This window comes from Anopheles merus, chromosome 3R, assembly GCF_017562075.2.
Source record: "Anopheles merus strain MAF chromosome 3R, AmerM5.1, whole genome shotgun sequence".
Taxonomy (NCBI): Eukaryota; Metazoa; Arthropoda; class Insecta; order Diptera; family Culicidae; genus Anopheles; species Anopheles merus.
In genome coordinates, this window is record NC_054084.1 from 12,806,722 (window position 1) to 12,824,722 (window position 18,001).

The window sequence follows — 18,001 nt, forward strand, 5'->3', positions numbered from 1 at the left end:
CCAGAAGCATTCCCAACAATTGGACAAACATTTGGTATGCGTAAAAATGTGTAAATCATTCCCGGGAGCCGCCAGCACCAGCAGCACTTAAAGCGCCCTCTTTTGTCTCCTTCTTCGGCCCTGACCAAACCAACACTTCGATCGGTGGATCCGATAGGTCTTGAGCAGCGCCGTAAAGCCGGCTGGTTATGGATACATGCGAAAGCATACTAAAACGCTTAATTCGCTGCATTAATAAAGCGGTAAGATATTCTCCAGATGAAACGGTTTCCACCGAGAATGAGGTGAAAAATAGTGCTGAGAAGCAATGGCCGAAGCGGGGCAACATAAAATCCTTCGCCCGATCCTTGGCGGCGATCGTTGCGATCAGCAACCACAGTTACGTTAATAATTAGCACCCTATTTTCAAGTCACCACTCAGCGTGGTCATTCTGCCTGCCCTGGGGTCGGCATTTGATTACATTACACAACAACAACAAAAAAAAAACGTTTCACATAAAAGCCAGGGTTTGCTTATCAATTCCGGAGCATCATCACCCCAAAATTAGCAATCGTTGAAATTATGTAAATAAATATTGAAATAACTGAAAAGCTATGAAACGAATGGGAAAAGCAAATGCCAACCCAATCACCAATGGCCTCCCACGTTTTGTTTTGTACGCTGACACAACAGTTCAGTTGCACATGCACGGGGGGTTAAAGGCGCCTTTTTTTTTTTTTCAAGGAACTCCCGTTTGATGACTGGGTGAGTTAGCACTTTCTTACACGCCATTACCACTTGAGTTTTATTTCGGCCCGCGCTGGACATTTCATATCGCTCCAACGGTGGACTTTGCACAAGCTGAAGGGTTATAGGGGGCACAGAGAACAACCATACCGAATGGCCAATTCTGTGCCAAGAACAATGCGAGGATCATCATAAAAGCGGCCAGTAATGACTCGCTCAAAACAAGCCCACAAATGGAACAGTTATGGAAACAGAAAATAAAGAAAACTTAAACAGATGGAAACGTGTGAGCTGAGGTACGACGCACCACTGCTTGAGAAATGAAATTCAATTTCACGACGAATGGCTACGTGTTGCTTTTCCTCATTTCAGCTGGTTCGGACATTTTCCGGAAGCGTTTATTTTTCGGACCTCTTGCTGCTGTACCTCACGACTACTGCAGCGCGAGGTGAAGTTGATGGGTTTAGTTTTAATGAAAATGATACAACACTATTTCTGGCTCCGGTGGTGGCCAAGAGGGCAGTGCGATGGGGCTGGCGACGTTCATTTGTTTTAGGACGTTCGTTACAACTCTTCGCCTCGGCGAATGGTTTTGTTTTGCCAACTCATCATGCCCACCACCGATTACGGCCCACTTTATGCTGATGGATGCCCGCGTGGTGAGAAAACTGAAACAGTACGCAACGTACTGTAAAGATCACAATCATCCGCCCGGTGGCACGTTTGCATCGGGGGCCCCCGAGGCCAATCTGGATTTCCATTCGATGGTTTTTTTTTTTTGGTGAAAACTGAACAAAAAGACAAATGCTTTTCAACGGGTTTTGGGAGCAAATTAAAACAAAACTTCAGCGCCACACTGCGGGGCCAGGGGAAAGCGATGACAAAACGAAGCCGTGACGGGGTGAAAAAAATAATACAATAATTAAATTGTGTGGCGTCTTACTTTAAAATGCACTATTGCTGATGAAATGTATGATTTGAATATTTCAGACGCGTCATGGGTGAGACGAGAAAGTGTTAATTGCTCATGAGTTTAGGCGTGCACCAAAAGAGTCTTCAATATCCTAATGCTATTTTGACTTATTTTGTTCACTCTCGTAACACATTTTAGCTTTTACCTCTAACTTGTATTGCAATCTTGTACTTTTTATTGTATTTCATATATTTATTGGTTCACGGGCTTTCCTGGAGGACTTTATATTATTTGAACATGTTAATATGTGACGTCTTTACATTTCTGAACTTCAAATTGGAAACATCTATTTTATTGTCTACCTCAATCAATCATCAATTCATTAACGATTGACTCATTTCAATACAAAAAGGAATTAGTTAACCGTTCGAGCTAATGTCCAGAAATAAACTCTTTAGCGATATCTTTTAAAGAAAAAAATATTAGCTCCAGATATTGAAATTCCTTCTGGTACGAAAATTCCATTTGTTCCTCCTAACATGAGCGTTCAAAGATGATCTAAATTGGGTTTTCTAAATGTCTTGTGCAGACATTTATTGTACTTATGTATTTCTCTTTTCCAGATACTCAGTGTTGTGTGTTCAAGCGAAACAGATCTGATCGGAAATAAATCAGTTCTCCTTGTTATAGTAGAAACGATATTCGGCATGATATTCATTTTAGGTCAATTTAAAAGATTGTTGAGAATAAATTAACCTGATTTCGTTTAGAGTAACAATTAGTCTTTGCAAATCTTCATAACAACATGAGAGCTGCTTAGCTATCGTCCGCAGACTGACATGTTTACCAAACTTTGATTAAAATCTGGTGATATCATTGTTCTTTCCTTCAGTTTTGTACATTAAATTCTATGATTTTTAGTAACAATTTCATAGTTGAGAACAAACATTCCTTCACGAAACCTCCCAACCATGAGCCGTTAATCTCACGTATGCACCAACATCGCACAAACAACCCATTCAATTAACAAAACATTCACGCTCGCTTTCGGCCATCACCAATCGCTGCAACGACGCTCCAGCGTAACCGGAAACCAATCCTCAAATTAAACCTCCCAGCCTGGCTCCCACCGGGTTTACATCGGGCCGCCAGAATTGTCGTTTAACAATTCATCAAATTCATCACCATGATGGCGACTGATTTGATTTCAATAAAGATTCAAATGAGAGTAAAAAAAACACGCACACACTCAACAAAAAACAGAAATCTACGGACGCTCCCTATGAGATGAGGCAGCAACGTCCAACTTACCTTACCGCTCCCGTACGAATTGTGATCTATGCGATCTCACATTCCGTTCTCCGGTGAGGTAGATGAAATGAAGCGGAGCGGGGGAAAACAATCGCAATTAATTAAGGGCCCCATCCAAAAAAAAAAGCAGCGTCCTCCATTTGGGGTGAGACAGACACACGCTTTTACCGGGACACAGGCGATAAATCTCACGGTTCATCGCTTCCATCGATGCGCTGGTCCCATTTTTACGGCCTGGCTTACCGTCAGCCCTTGATGAGGATGATGAAAATGGCGGCAATAAAGCACCGAATACGAAAAACCGAGACCCAGCAAACGAGCTGCTCAACAATGCACGAATTAGATAAAGCAGCAGCAGTAACTGTGGCAGCCAGTTTGGCAGCATCCGGGTCTAGGACTGGGTCGTTAAAGTATTTATCGCAACGCAACTGCTGCCTCTTTTTTGTGTGCAGAATTTAGACCACCGGACTCTACTGGAGCATGAATGTTTCATTACATTTTAATTGGTGCCCGAGATGGGACGAGACAGGGGTTGGAAAAAGCTGCCAACCATCCAGAAAATCATTGTAAAAGATTCTGTGACTTTGGACCCAGAAAAAATAAAATGCGGAAACATTGCTCTGTAGCAGAACACAAAAAACTCCACGCACAATGTGACAAGAATTTCCAGTCCAGTTCCTGCCTGCAACCAGCATCAGCAAAGCTTCCCTGCTCCGTCCGTACCCGCCGGCCGATCAATGGAGACAGCTCACGCGTCGTTGCCGTCGCGGTGACCGTTTTGACAGCCTGACGTAGGCAATGAACCCAAAAACTACACACGCACAAATGCTCGATCATCCTCGTTTGGTGGAGGGTGCAAATGTTTTGATTGACAGATTAGCGCACTGGTAGTCGGGTAAACGTCGGTGATACCGGCAATTGCCGCTGTGTCATGTTGGGTTCGCTTCCCGTTGCTGCGGTCCACAGAAGGCGACACAAGCACTCGCCGAAGTACCGAAATTGGCCAAACCAAAGCCCCGAATGGGTCTGTTCTGTGTGTGTGTGAGTGTATTTTTTCTACCCCATTTCCTGGTAGGATGCCATTTTTCTCACCTTTCTAGGATTTCATGCACTTCACCGTGCTCCGTGTGTCATCCGTGTTTCAGGGATGCGCGCGCGCGCACACTCACATTCAACAATGCCCAGGCCCGTGACTGCCAATTTCACATGCCAATCGTTCGTCCATCACTTCCCGGCATTCCCGGGTCCCGTTTGCCGATTGTTTGACATTTGGTTTAATCAATTTAATTTGAGACCCACAAAAAAGCGGGCATCTCCCTGTCCCGTAGCAGTACAGCGAGCGCTCGAAGGTGCTCAATCAATTTTTGCGGTGCCGTGACCAGGATTCGACGATCGTATGGGGTACCGGGAGCACCGGGGAGGGTGGTTGGAAAATGTATTGTCCAAATCAAAAGCCACAGCTTTGTGGGAAGTGTGCAAGCTGCTCGTGATGTACCGTAGCACCGTAGAAGGAAGATGGCAAACATTTATTCTTTTGGCACGTTGGTGTCGGTGTAGTTGCATGCATTTGCATGACACAAATTGGCAACACTCTTTTGGCGGGAGTGGCAAATTGAATGATATTTTGGCGTGCCTCATTCTGTGCCACTTTTGCTGTCGTTCAGGGTTGAGTGTCGGTTTGGTTGGGCCAAAGTCAGCAAAGAAACGATTGTTTATCGTATCGAAAAACGTGGTGCATGACATGCCGCTTTGACTGACTTTGTTTGTTTGCGTTTATGCCAAATGCATTCTTCTCACAAAACTCCGCTTTATCAACTGCAGCTGATAGTGCTCAACTGTCTCATCCAAGCATTGCACTCAGAGTGTAAAAGCTTCAATCAGACAAATTACTTGCTCATTTTGTCGTTACCATTTCGGGCTAATTTCAAACATTTCTGTGCAGCTGTCAAATTTTAGTTGGACTCAAAAGCCTAAAAAGAAGTGGTTCTGTGCATCGGTCACAGAAACAAACTCGCACCAACGCAAACTCTAAATGATATCCTACCGAGCGGACAGTAATCTCTTAACGAACAGCGCAAACACTCCCACCATCAAATTGAATCGATACGTACTATTTCATGCACCAGAAAAGAAAAAACATACCGAAAAACGTCCCGTGAAACGCTCAAACTGTCATAGCAAGGATCATTAATTTCGGAAATTATGATTACCCAAGGTGGGCCCATGGTGTTGGTTGAACACGACTTCGCCACGCTTCAATGGTGCGGCCGGCGTGGTGGGAAACGGGAAACTCATTGTCGTTTGAATTTTTGTCGCCCAGTGGCCATTTTTGTGTGCCCACCACGGGCCACTCCCTTCTCCGGCCACCTTCAATCAATCGAGGGCCCCGCCAGCGATACAGCGCTATTGATTGAGCGGTAACTTGTGAAACGTAACCGAAAGGGAAATGATGTACAAAATACGGTCGCCCAAGTGCTGTAATAAAAATATAACACCGTCTTGCACGGGATGGAATAGAGAGAGAGAGAGAGAGAGAGAGAGAGAGAGGCTGGGGATAATGGGGGCTGCGGCAAGGTGACATGGACATAAACGAAAATTATGAAACAACCCTTTTTGCTGCCGTGACGCTAATGATCGATTTGCATGTTACAATCGATCGGGAGCGTCCATCGTCGTCGACGCCGTCGTTTGTCGATGAGTATTGGATTTTTCACTGGCGCCCCATATTGGCTCCGTTACGGGTGAAGGTGTTACGGAACGGGTACGGAAGGGGCACACTGGCGGCAACCGGATACGGCCCGAACAGGACGCGGAAAGGTGCTTCCTTTCGGTATAGAGGGGGTGGAAGGAACGTAGCGCACACGACAATGAGGTGCTTATGTGTGAAAAAGTGAACTGGATGAAGTTGTTGGGTTAGCGCGTAGGGCTTGGCTGCACCAAGGGCTAACGATGGACAATTTTGGTGCATGTTGTACAAGTCCTTAATGTTTCTTTTTATCATTTTTAAAGAAAAGTTTGATCCGTTTTTATCCATTTGAACCGTTAGTCTTATTTTACACAGTGAAAACCATCAACGATAGAATGAACCTTTCAGGATTTTGAGGACAATTTTCTTTAATAAATTGTGTAAATGTTTAGATTGTATTTAAAATTTCTTTATATTTTTTAAAGTTCTAGAATCAATACTTCATTCATTAAATACTACAATAATTGAAGAAATTTTTCAAAAAATTGAGATATTTTAGAATCCCATTCATTAAACACAAAACCTTCTATCGTTACGCTATGCATTACGCAATGCACACAAACACTAAATGAACAAACAGATTTCAAGGCAAATGTATTAAATCATTATTATTAACTATTAAATTGGAAAAGAAATATTTACACACCTATGATTATATCATCTTTCCTGTTACATCTCTATTAAATTTACTCAATCCTTTAAACAAAATTTAATGGTTGCTGACTTGAAATATGACGAATTCCAGACCTCTTTTTTATACCTTTATCTTCTGCATACGTTTTTTACAAAGGGTATTCCAAAGAATAGGTCCTTGACATTCGGATCACGTGTATATTTTATAGAAAAAGCATAGAGAGAAAAATGATATTCATTGTATTTGTTGATGATTGAAGCTTAAATTTTGAACGAAATTATAAGATAGATCTAAAAAATATCTTAAATAATTATTTAAGATGATTTAAAAGAGATTTAAAAGAACTCTAAACCAGGGGTCTCCAAACTACGTCCCGATGGCCGTATGCCTTCAATATATTTTTTTATTATTTAAATTAAAATTTCAATGTTTACTTTTTCAATTTAAAATAGATCTTCAACAATATAAATTAAAACCATTTTGATACATTTAGATGATATTTTCTCATTAAAAGTAGATTTAATCGTGCATCCATTAGCTAAAGGTAACATCATCCGGTTTCGTGATACAGTCGTCAACTCGTACGACTCAACAACATGCCCGTCATGGGTTCAAGCTCCAAATAGACCGTGCCGTCATACGTAGGACTGACTATCCTGCTATGGGGGGTTATCCAAAAGTCACCGAAAGCCAAACCCACAAGTGGTACAGGCAGGCCTTGGCCGACAACGGTGGTTGTGCCAAATGAAGAAGAACATCAAAACGACCCTCAATAAGGATATTTGTGAAGCAATGCGGCCCGTGAAGTGAAAAGTTTTTAGACCAATGCTCTCTAAACCATTACATAGCAGTCTAAAGTCTCACGCAGGCTCAATATTAAATATAAAAAAATATTTTCTACAAATCTACAAATTAATATCAAACACACTATACACCACGCCTCATACAAATTGAACAAAAGTAGTTTCCGAACCACAATCCGTAAGATATTCAATTAGCTGCATTAAACAATCCAGCTAATCGTATTACGATGCTCCACATTTAATCCAGTGCAATAATACCAGCTGAATGGCGTTTGCTAAATGTGTCGTTCGGGCACCACCACATTCCCACCGAGGGCCCACTAACCAACCGACCACCAACCACGGGAGCAAAAAAATCCTAACCAAAGTGTTGACCGGGTCGTTAAAACCATCATCGAATGTTTGGTCTGCCGGACTGCCGGCAAACGGCAACTCAAAATATGCCCAATTAGTAACTGCGCGCCTTCGTCCAACACTCACACGCACCCTGCACAGCGGGAGCTCCCCAGAAAACCCCCCTTTGGTGCGGGTTCTCGGGTTTTGGTGATTATTATTATTTTTGCCCCAGGAGCGAAAGAAAAAAAGCGTATCTGTGGCACGTTACTTCACAATCACGTCATCGATTGGTGTGGTGTGTGCGCGCGAAACCTTCCGCGCGAAATCAAAACCAGCAGGAGCAGGGTGGTAGAGTGCTTAACGAAAAAAAACCCCACCTCTCGAACTTTTCAAAACACACGCCAGACACCCCCTTCAAAAACGGCAGCAAGCGGGCAACAGGAGACGAAAAAAAAATACAGTATTAGCAAACAGTCAGCGACGAGTAAACACAAAAAAGCCTCCACCAACACTACTCCACACTGCCAGCCGAGCGCCATAATCGTATTATTTATGATCGGTCGAAACATAAATCGTGCCAGGCCACCCCCTGCGCTTCCGACCCCTTCGCTAACACCGCCAAAAACTGCCATCGATTTGGGTTGGCTCGCTGGACACCCTCAAACAGCATCCTTCATCCGCACAGCAGCAGCAGCTACCACGCACAGGCAACACACGCACACCGCACGATAAGGCAAAAAGGGCACGATCGCGATCGCTTATTTATTTATTTGCACAAAGCGTCCCCAGCCCACCTCCCCCACACAAAAAAATGCACACGCGGGAAGCAGATAACCAACAAAAAAAGGCTCAATCTTTTATCACCTCACGCGCCTCCCTTGTGCGGCAATGTTGTGAGTGTGTGGCAAATGGACGAGCGCAAAAATGTGCATAATGTGACACCCCAGCATAAATATCATCACTTTAAACTGGTGTAAAGAAAGGCCGGAGCGAAGGTAAGATTTACGACGGACGATGGTGCACGTTGTGGAGGTGTTTAAGGAAGAAGAAGCACAAACAATCACAAACCACATTCTTGCGCGAAGTTAAGCTACAGGAGCGATATTTACGAGCCCTCGCCTGCTAAAGCACCTTTAAACAATGTTAGCGCCATTGCGCCCACTGCAACACACTCAACACCATCGGGCAAGGACCAAGGGCATCCGTTCGAACCGAACGGTTCTGCAGTGCCGACCAACGAAATTCCCCCCGCCCCGCTACGATACACCGGAGCGTCCTGGAGAGCTTAGACCGGACACCGGCTCCGCATTAGAGACCTGAGCTGTGGCGTCCCGTGCGGTACAATTAACCGGCACCGAATAAATTTTACACCCCGAAAAACATGACCATTTGCTGTCGGACATTCAATTTTCCTCACTTCCTTTTTGGTGGCGGTGGCACGGTAAGGCAAGCTTAAAGCACGGGGAGCTGCCGTTTGTTGCAGTCGGGGCAGACCTGGCAGCACTTGGCGAATGGTGAAGAAAGCGAACGAAAGACAAACATCCCCTAGAGGTGTGTTGGAAGCGAGTTTTGATATTTAATTTATAATTCAACGTGTGCTGAATCATGCTCTGAAACGATGGTTGAAGGATAAATTATGCTTACAATATTATTTTCATATTTTAAATTTACTCAAATGTTCCGATTTTTTCTCTTAAGTTCTAGTCACATCGTACTGCCCATAAGAGTAACCATTTCACCACCGTGCAAGGGTAACATTCTCCTTGCTCAGGCAATGCATGTACGTTCGATAGCAATCTACCACCGGGGGTACAACACTGTTTGGCCCAAGAAGCAGCCGAAGGATGTCCCCTTTGATCACAACGACCAAGCACACAGTCATACAACCCAGTTCCCTTAGCGCGCTCTCTGCCGGAGAAAGGGTGTGTTAAATGTGAAACAAATGCTCGTCCGATAACACCGCGTCCGATGTATGTTGCGGCAAATTACCCATCCCATCGGGGAACACCAGACCCCCGATAAGCACGGTCAGAAGGAGCACACGGATAAGAGCGCGTACAAAGTCGCGCTCGGCGATTAAGTTCGAAGCACGGAAGCTACCATCCATAGCAACCGGTTCGAATCGGCCGGTCCGGTCCATCGTGTCGGTGCAGCACGCACAGAAGCGATGTAACGAGCGTGTTTTCTATCGACTGCACGATAAGATAAGACACCGCACAAGGCTCTGGAGGTGTATCGTAACCGTTAGTTGCATTCCGCGATCAGGTGAAGGAAGAGCAAGATAGACGCAGAAAACCGTTTACAGACGCTTGCGACCATCCTTCGGTCGCAGGTAGGATTAATTCATTCCAGCGCGCGCAAAAGAGGTGTTGAAGGCTTCAAGTTCTGCAGAGAGCATGACTTTGAGTGCACATTTTGCATAGCTCGGCCTTGCTCGGCGATGCACTGGGTGGGTGGCCTCCGGTCCGTATGCCCGCTAGCCCAAGAACGCCCCATTTTGCATTGGAACCTTGGAACAAGGTGCCTGTGCTATTGTAAAAGAAGAGATACATCATCTCTAGCTGCCAACTGACCGCTTGCGGCTGTACACTGCACTACACCACCACCACGCGCACAACCCGTAGCAAATTCGATCTTGTTCGCGCAACTTAAGCCGGCGCAGCATGCAAAAAAAGGTCACACGTTGTTTAGGAGAAAATTTATTACCCTCAAGTGGGTGGGATGCCGTTAAGGAATGTCTCGTCAGCCTGGTCGCATTCACTTGCTTTCAATGGGAGCCTTTTCGGAAGAAAGCTCATTTTTCACTCGAAAAATGAGTGGTGGAGGTCAGTCGGTGTCAGGTTCGTACTTGACCGATCTACGATCCTCTGCTCCTAATCTGTTCGCTACTCTCGTTACGGCCGGTCGTCATGGGAAGTGAACAGTTTACGCGTCACCAGAAAAGGCGGCCGCTTCCAGCGGTTGCTCAGTTTTGTCTGGGAAAATGTGATGCTGGATCGTAGCGGTGAAATCGTGGTCAAACAGAAACTGTCAGCAGTTCCCGTCGTGGTGGCGTAAATGCGAGCACCACATGAAGGGAAGTGGAGACAAACAGCGAGTGAAAAGCCGTTTAGTATCCGTTTTATCAACTATGGGAAGGTTTTTTTCTCTCGTTATTTTGGTATCCGGATTTGCCTTGGGATCATCAAGTCATCGTGTCAAGATGCCGATGCCACTCACAAACACAATTGCCGGCAGTGCTGTTATATGATCGCTGGCTGGGACCGGAAGTCTCATGGCTCAGCCCCGTCCGATGGCCTGTGCGTATTATGATTTCGGAAGCGTGCGAACGTAGAAAACAGGTTGTAAATTAGTTTGTATCGTTCTGCTAATCACACGGCCACTGAATTCTCGTTCCATGTTTAGAGGAGGTTTTAGTGTCATGAAAATTATAATAAAGCGGAGATTTCTGGAAGGCTTTTGGTGTTATGATGTTACTGTTTCGATAAATGTGGAACCACGTAGTAAGAGCAGTCAGTCAAGCTGACGAATTCTTTCCTATGTTAGGATGGTCCATATGAGACTTGAACCTTCGATGAGCATGTTGTTAGGTCTTACGAGTTGACGACTATACCACGGTACCTCGCGTGCAATTATACAAGTTCAATCAAAGACGTTTAAAGTACTACCTTAATATGTTCCTAAATGTATTCGTGTATGAGATTGCAATTCTTGATAATGTTTATAAAAAGATATTGGCTTGATTCGCATAAGCGTAAGATCACATTTATGCACTAAAGGTGTCATTTTAGTTAACATTAAAGCCAAAAAGTGAGACTTTGGATATATTTCTTGAGGAACATGCTGAAATTTTCAGCAATTTGCGCATGAAACGATGTGTAGATCAAATACAAGATAGATAAAATTGATTTGATCGTTGGGTATCCAGTTACTTACAGTACACGAACATCAACAACTACTGCGTTTATTAAAGTTATGATATGTTGTTGTTACCATTATATGTTCTTTAGCCGATAATCGAGACGAATTTATGCACTTTCCTCTAATTTTTCGGAGTAAACCTTTCGATACGATCATCGTATGTATCGATCAATATATGATAGCTTTTAGTTGATCAAAGCAAGACTAATAACGAATAATAAAATATAAACTCTGCAACCCTTGTTGTGTTTGAGCGTCAGTGAAGCATTTATTTTAACATCTGCTATTTTAGCATTCATAAAGCATTATAATCGAATATCTTAGATGTATCGTAAGATCTTATAACTTCCTTATTTTATCGTACGTACACCTTCATTTCTGACCATCGATTTATCATCAACAATATAGATTCTTATCATACAGATACATCCTTGTAAATCGACCGCTGAACCGCTACCAAAGCGGGCGTTCTTCGTTTAATGGTCATGTTATCATTGGCACACGGCGCCCAGGAAGTTCAGCCGATTAACACATCGGATAACGCTTGATCGATTGTACGGCACATTTTTCCACCAGCCCAGCTTGTAATGACACGCGTAAAGGGTGTCCATTAAAGGGTGTCTTTCGCTACACACCGTTCCCGTGGATTCATTGAGCGCTAACGCCATCCTGCTTGCTAATCTCTTCCTCTCTCACCCGGTTAAGCCCGGTTTCCATTCCGCTCGCTTCCACCATCGATAAGAGTTCGATCAATCTCGCTTAACTCGCAGCGTTATAATTCGATCAAGCCGGCAGGTGATCGTGTGTCCTTCGAGCAGCACGGTCGATTGTTCGGTACAGCCGGCGCCTTCGCCAGGACTTGCTCCTTCCGTGGGCATGCTTCAAATGCTTCCAATTTATTTACAGCCACACCGGAGGAGGACGGAATGAGACACTGGTGTGCAAATATTTACCAGCCTTTGCCGTTTGCTTTGCCTTTCCTCGGTGCCAATTCACACACGGCACACGGTGCAATAACTTCTGTCTTTCGATTTTTGTGGTCGCCTGTGCCACACAAACACACACACACACTCCCATGTGCTGCTTTTATCTTCCATGTTGCACCTTTTCCTTCATTTACAGCCCGTGTGCTTTGTTGCTCAAACCACCACCAAGCCAAGAAGTGTAAAATGCCCTCCAAAATGGCCCGATGGCAGCGCGAAGCATTCGCAGCGGGACGGACGAGCTCGGTGAAGAAGCTGTTGCCACCGGAAGATAAATCAAACTAAATGACTGTTTATTTATTTAATGCACTGAAAGCCATTTTTGCGGCCCCCTGCAATAACCGGCCTGCTGCCAGTGTGTGGTGGTAGTGTCGGGGATAAAACCGGGAACGCTCGCAAACGAACCTCACTCGTCGGTGTGAAGCTGGGAAAACCTCCTTAGCCCGACCGGAGGACTCACTGCACTGCATTTCTTTATATTTTTAACGCGCCGTCTGCCCTACCCTTCGACGGCTGTCCCGCCGGTCTCTTGGCCCTTCCGCCCCTTTTTGCCACCGCGGACCTCCCTTCCCAGCAGCCCAGAAAGGTAGAATATAAATTGTTTATGTGGTGTAATTTTGCGGTCCATTCATGATCGGAAATTTATCTTATGAAATCATAATCACGCCTTGGGTTGCTTTTGCCCCTTCCTGCAAAAGTGTCACACATCTTGTGCGCGATCTGGCCCAGCAGCAGCTTGCCCCGGGGTCTCATGTTGGCAATTTTCGCTCGCACAAACGATGAGGCGTTACGGGTAGGTTGGCCGTCTAAAAATAAGGGTCTTAATTAGAAACTAGATGGCAATTTGCGCAAGACACGTTGCGCACGCCGGATCTTTTTTTTTTTTACTTCTCTCTTTTCCAGCATCGCGTATGCTCTTCGTCATCTTTTCTCAGACACACGCACACACACATTTCATTGGAAGGCCTGGTTGAACCGGATTCGCTATGGCAAAACATATGTGGCCACCGGGAGGCTGGCAGCGATGGTTAACGATTTTTTGGATCAAATTTCTTACGACCGCTTCGAAAGGAATGCTGCACCCTGACGACGGGGTCAGAGTGGGTTTTGAATGCAATCAAATGAAGGTGTTTATTTCGTGATGGCGTTTAACGCCTAAAGCAACGCAAACCCGCAGCCAGGCGCGTCATCTGCGGCCTGGCGCGGTGCGCCCAGGCTGAGACTTCCCTGAGACTTCTGCCGCCGTCAAGACCGAAACTACAAGCTAACATCGATCGTATGCTTCGATGAAATTAAGGAAATTAAACTAATAAAATTAACAGGAAACAACGAGTAAACCTGTCATCGAACTGATTATCGTCTCGGATGGCCTCTCGTCGTTGGCTGCTGGCCGTGGCTGCTGCTTTCGGCAAGACGAGATGAGGCACAAAACAAAGCGAACGTCGAAAAAACGGCTTCTCGTAAAGTCACTTCTCCAACTCGAAACGCGCACCGGACCTGCGAGATCGATCTGCGTGCCATCGAGAAGAAAGCAAAGAGCGCAAACAGAAAAGAAGGAAAAAAACGGACTTTATCGCTTCTGATCATCTCACCGGCATCCATCTCCCCCGCTCAGCACCTTCCTCGATCGAAAGGTGGGGAGGAATGTGCGTACGACGACGACTGCGCGCTTGCAGTGAATGGAAGATGGAATTCTTTTATTATCTTGTTTTGTCACTTTCGAACGACACCGAATCGATGATAATCTTCGTGTTTTGTGCCTCTCTTCGTGGCGTTTTTTTTTTTTTAATTTGTAATATGATACATAAATTTAATTTTAATTACATGCTGATCGACGGAACGGCGATTTCGATCGAAGCTTATCATTTTACCGCTGCGGTGTTCGATAGTCTACCGATTTGCTGAACTATATCGGACGAACCGCCCAGGAGGTGAGCTGACGAGCACAAAACGCGGAATTTTACGACGATGGGGAATGTCGGGTCTACCAGACCTTTGGTTTTTTATTTTAAGGTGCTAGGAGTAAACGAGATTGAATTTATTCGAAAATTAATTAAATAGTTTGTGCAGGGAGCAGATGGAATTCTCAATTGGAATCTTGTAGTTTTTATTATTTTACTTATGGATGGAACTCATTTTTAGTCTACCATAAAGGTTTTTGAGTGTAGAAGCTCTGTATTGAATGATTTGATCACTTTGGTGTTGGCACCGGAAAGATAAATATTAACTTTTTCATTACTTATGAAGAATTCGATATTTTAGCATAAAGTGCCCAATTTTGTATGAAATGTTCACAGTCTAATTTTGGTTACTAATCTTACTTGCACGCGAAATGCCTATTGATTCCTATTGTAGGTGAAACAGTTACCAGGTTGTAGGTTTTTGTTGCTGTACATAGTCATTGATTCCTTATATTTTATAAGACGTTACATTTCACATTAAATAGAGTTGAAAATGTGTGAACTACGCTATGTCATGTTCAGCATTCAGCAATTCAACGTTACTTGTTGAGATGAGTTCATATCTATATGCTCATTAACTCATAAACTACAAGAATACTCAAAGATTGCGAATCAGCAAAACAAAATTACTCAGAAGCTACAAAAGATTCTTACATACAGTCAGTTTTCATTTATATTGTGACATGCTAAACCCTTCACTTATGCATTGCTCTGATTTATTTGTTTGTTCTTTTGAAAAAAAAGCGTTGATATGATATGCGTTGCAGAACCTAATATGCCGTTCGCATTAATAAATATATCTATTTTCCACATTCCTGGTCTCAGCCTTTATAAGAAAGCTTACCCATTGTACAGCATTGACGTTCACAGCCAATAAATTCCAAGTTCTCATGACTGCTCCACAAAACGAGCACACTCCACCTTACGACCTGTACCGAGCACGGTGACGATTGAAGTATGTAATAAAATCATCCCGGATCGGTGACATGCAGTAAATACCTGGTTCAACCTGGTTTTGAAATGAGACAACGACACGACAAAGGAAGCCCTCCACCCCAATGGAATCGTCCCGATAGCGTCCCAAACGAAGCGCTCATCGCTAAGCCGAACCAAAACCAATAAACTGGAACGTGTTAAACTCATAAAAAAGCGACTTCACGATGCTGGTGGTGCTAAAGAGCGACTTTACCGTGGTCGCGCATAACAACGGCCCCACAGGCCGCTCCAGGAAGCCCTGTGGGCTGTTTGGCGAAACCGGGATGGACACTGGCTTGAGTGTGAGATACAAATAATAAAGCAACGCCAAACACACCCGACCAAATCAAAACGGGGAAACTCTATCGGCATAAATCTCGCTGGTGCTGCTGCTGGTGCTGCTGCTTTATGCTTATTGATTTATTTCACGCCGTGTTCGATGTTTTCGACGTCTCCCCCCTGTGCCGAACGACAATACCTTCCGCCTGGGGAGGCAGCGTTCCTTTGGGCAATCGTAAGTGTACTCGCAAAACGGCAGGCCTCGGCAGCCGACAGCCGCTGACAGGCAAAGAGGTCCACCGGAGAGAGAGAGTATAACAAGAGCAGTGCAGGCAATCAAGCGGGAACCGTAAATTATGATTTTATTCGAAGAAATTGAAACGACCCCCCGGTAAACCCGTGTTAAGGAATTTCTATGGCACCCCTTCGCGCGTGTATGTGTGTGTGTGTGGTCATGCTGACTCCCCCAACAGGCGAGGACACTATGAGGTTGGGATCGCTTTGTTTCCTTCTAGGTTCCAGGTAGTGTATCAGTGTGTGTGTGTGTGTCCCAAAGCCAAAGGTGACCAAAGTGTTGTAGTGCATCCGCTAACTAACGATAAACCTGTTTAAACCCCCCCGGATTGGATGTAGCGACCCGGTATTGCATGGCAGGTTCCTCTCATCCATCGTCATCATCATCAGCATCATCATGAGCCATTGGCATTGACATCGTGAAAATTTATCACTTTCATCGGCTGGATTAGCGATTTTATTGCTTTATTGCGGCGACGAAAAGTTGTAAAAACAGACCCGATCACCCGATCGGCCAAGGCCAAGGTTTTGGGCCCGTGTTTCTCTGCTTCGATTGGGACCTTACCAAGCCCGGCTCGCAAACCTGAACCTGATTATGATCCGTGATCTTCCCGGCTGCGGGGTGATGTTCGATCGAATGGTTCGTTGTTTTTCACACCTCCTAACAACCGGCTCACGGGGCGGAACACCGGTAACGAGCTTACAGCCCGGGGATGGCTGTGTAAAGCTGTCGCTTGTTTGCAACCCAGCTGGTGAGCTGCAGAGCCAAGGCCTGGCCACCCCGGTACATCGTGACAAGCCGTAGCCGTGTGTTGATCTGCTGGACCCCGCGCAACGTACCTGACATGCTCTCGTGCTCGTAAAGCAATAAAAACATCGCGCATGCAAAGCCGGTTGAGAAAATTCGAGCCCTGGCGTGAGAAGTCGCGGGACCGATCAGCGGGACAGGAAAGCGCTTTTACACACCGGGGCATTCGAGCGGATTGTGCTTTGCTTCTGACGGATGTGACTGTAGCGTTGGGGGTCGCTTCAATGAGAACGGTGGACTTACAGCGATCCAAGACATAATTCTTGCCCGTGTAGCGTTGATGTCTCTGACCTTGCGTACGTTGTGGTGATAAAACCAGTACAATGCTCTTGTTGCCTGGTGGAAGTTCATGATCTCTTGCAGAACGATCGTTAAACGTAGCCCACCTCTTTGAACTTCTGGGGCTGTACACATCCACAAGGGTTTGTGTCCTAATCACACATACAGAAATGAAAAAGCATACATTTGCGACATAAATATTGAATAATTCTACACTATCATTGGTTCCACAAATGAGTGGTTGATCACTGTGATCTCTCTCCGCGCGCATTGAGCCTACACAACGCCTCTAAGTCACGTCATGATGTCGCCTCTCAGTGGCTGAAAATGACTGGTCAAAATAGCCTACAAAATTAGTGTCTCATACTTCAGCTTCTCGCAATCTGTTACGCCTGCCTGTAAACAACCCAAGCACTACCTATCAAGCACATACCATCTCCGTACTCAGACCTCGACCGGTACCTCGTGACACGTGTCTCATCGTACCCCTCCCGCACACATATGCTCAGGCGCGGATCACCCCGAAACCGATCCTAGGCGCTGGCTGGGTGTGCTAATTGCCCACCGATTACAAACTCATTTGGCCGCAATTACTGGGTGCTTGCGTTGCCGCATATTTACTCACACAGGCACATCAGGTCACAGGGTACAGTGTGACCGTTTTGCAGTAGCGGCGGCTGTATTACTCCACACATGGTCTATCCAGCTGTGCTAGCTTCTTTGCCACTTGTGCCAGCTTGTTCGATGTCACATTTGTCAGCCATTTTCTTTTCTTTTTTTCACTACTACACTGTTGACAGATGTGAGCTGCCGAATGGGGGGGGGGGGGGGGAGGGGCCGACATCGTCAAACAGACCGCCATACATACTATGTGATTGACACAGCTGTCAAAAGTGTTCGGTAGCCAGGGTCGGTAGCGCCCTCTCTAGGTCAGTGTGCTGTGACACCGTCAAACTGTCAGTGCTGAGTACTTGTCATGGAGGACAGCTCCCTCTAACAAAGAATATGTGTTTGTGGGAAGAAAGAAAGAG

At 45.2% G+C, this 18,001-nt stretch overlaps 1 protein-coding gene across 2 annotated transcripts in view; it reads right to left on the reverse strand.

Annotated features, from left to right (window-relative positions):
- LOC121597559 (T-box protein H15-like) overlaps positions 1–18,001 on the reverse strand; it is a 51,602-nt gene that overhangs the window by 22,568 nt on the left and 11,033 nt on the right. The gene's annotated exons all lie outside the window — the stretch shown is intronic.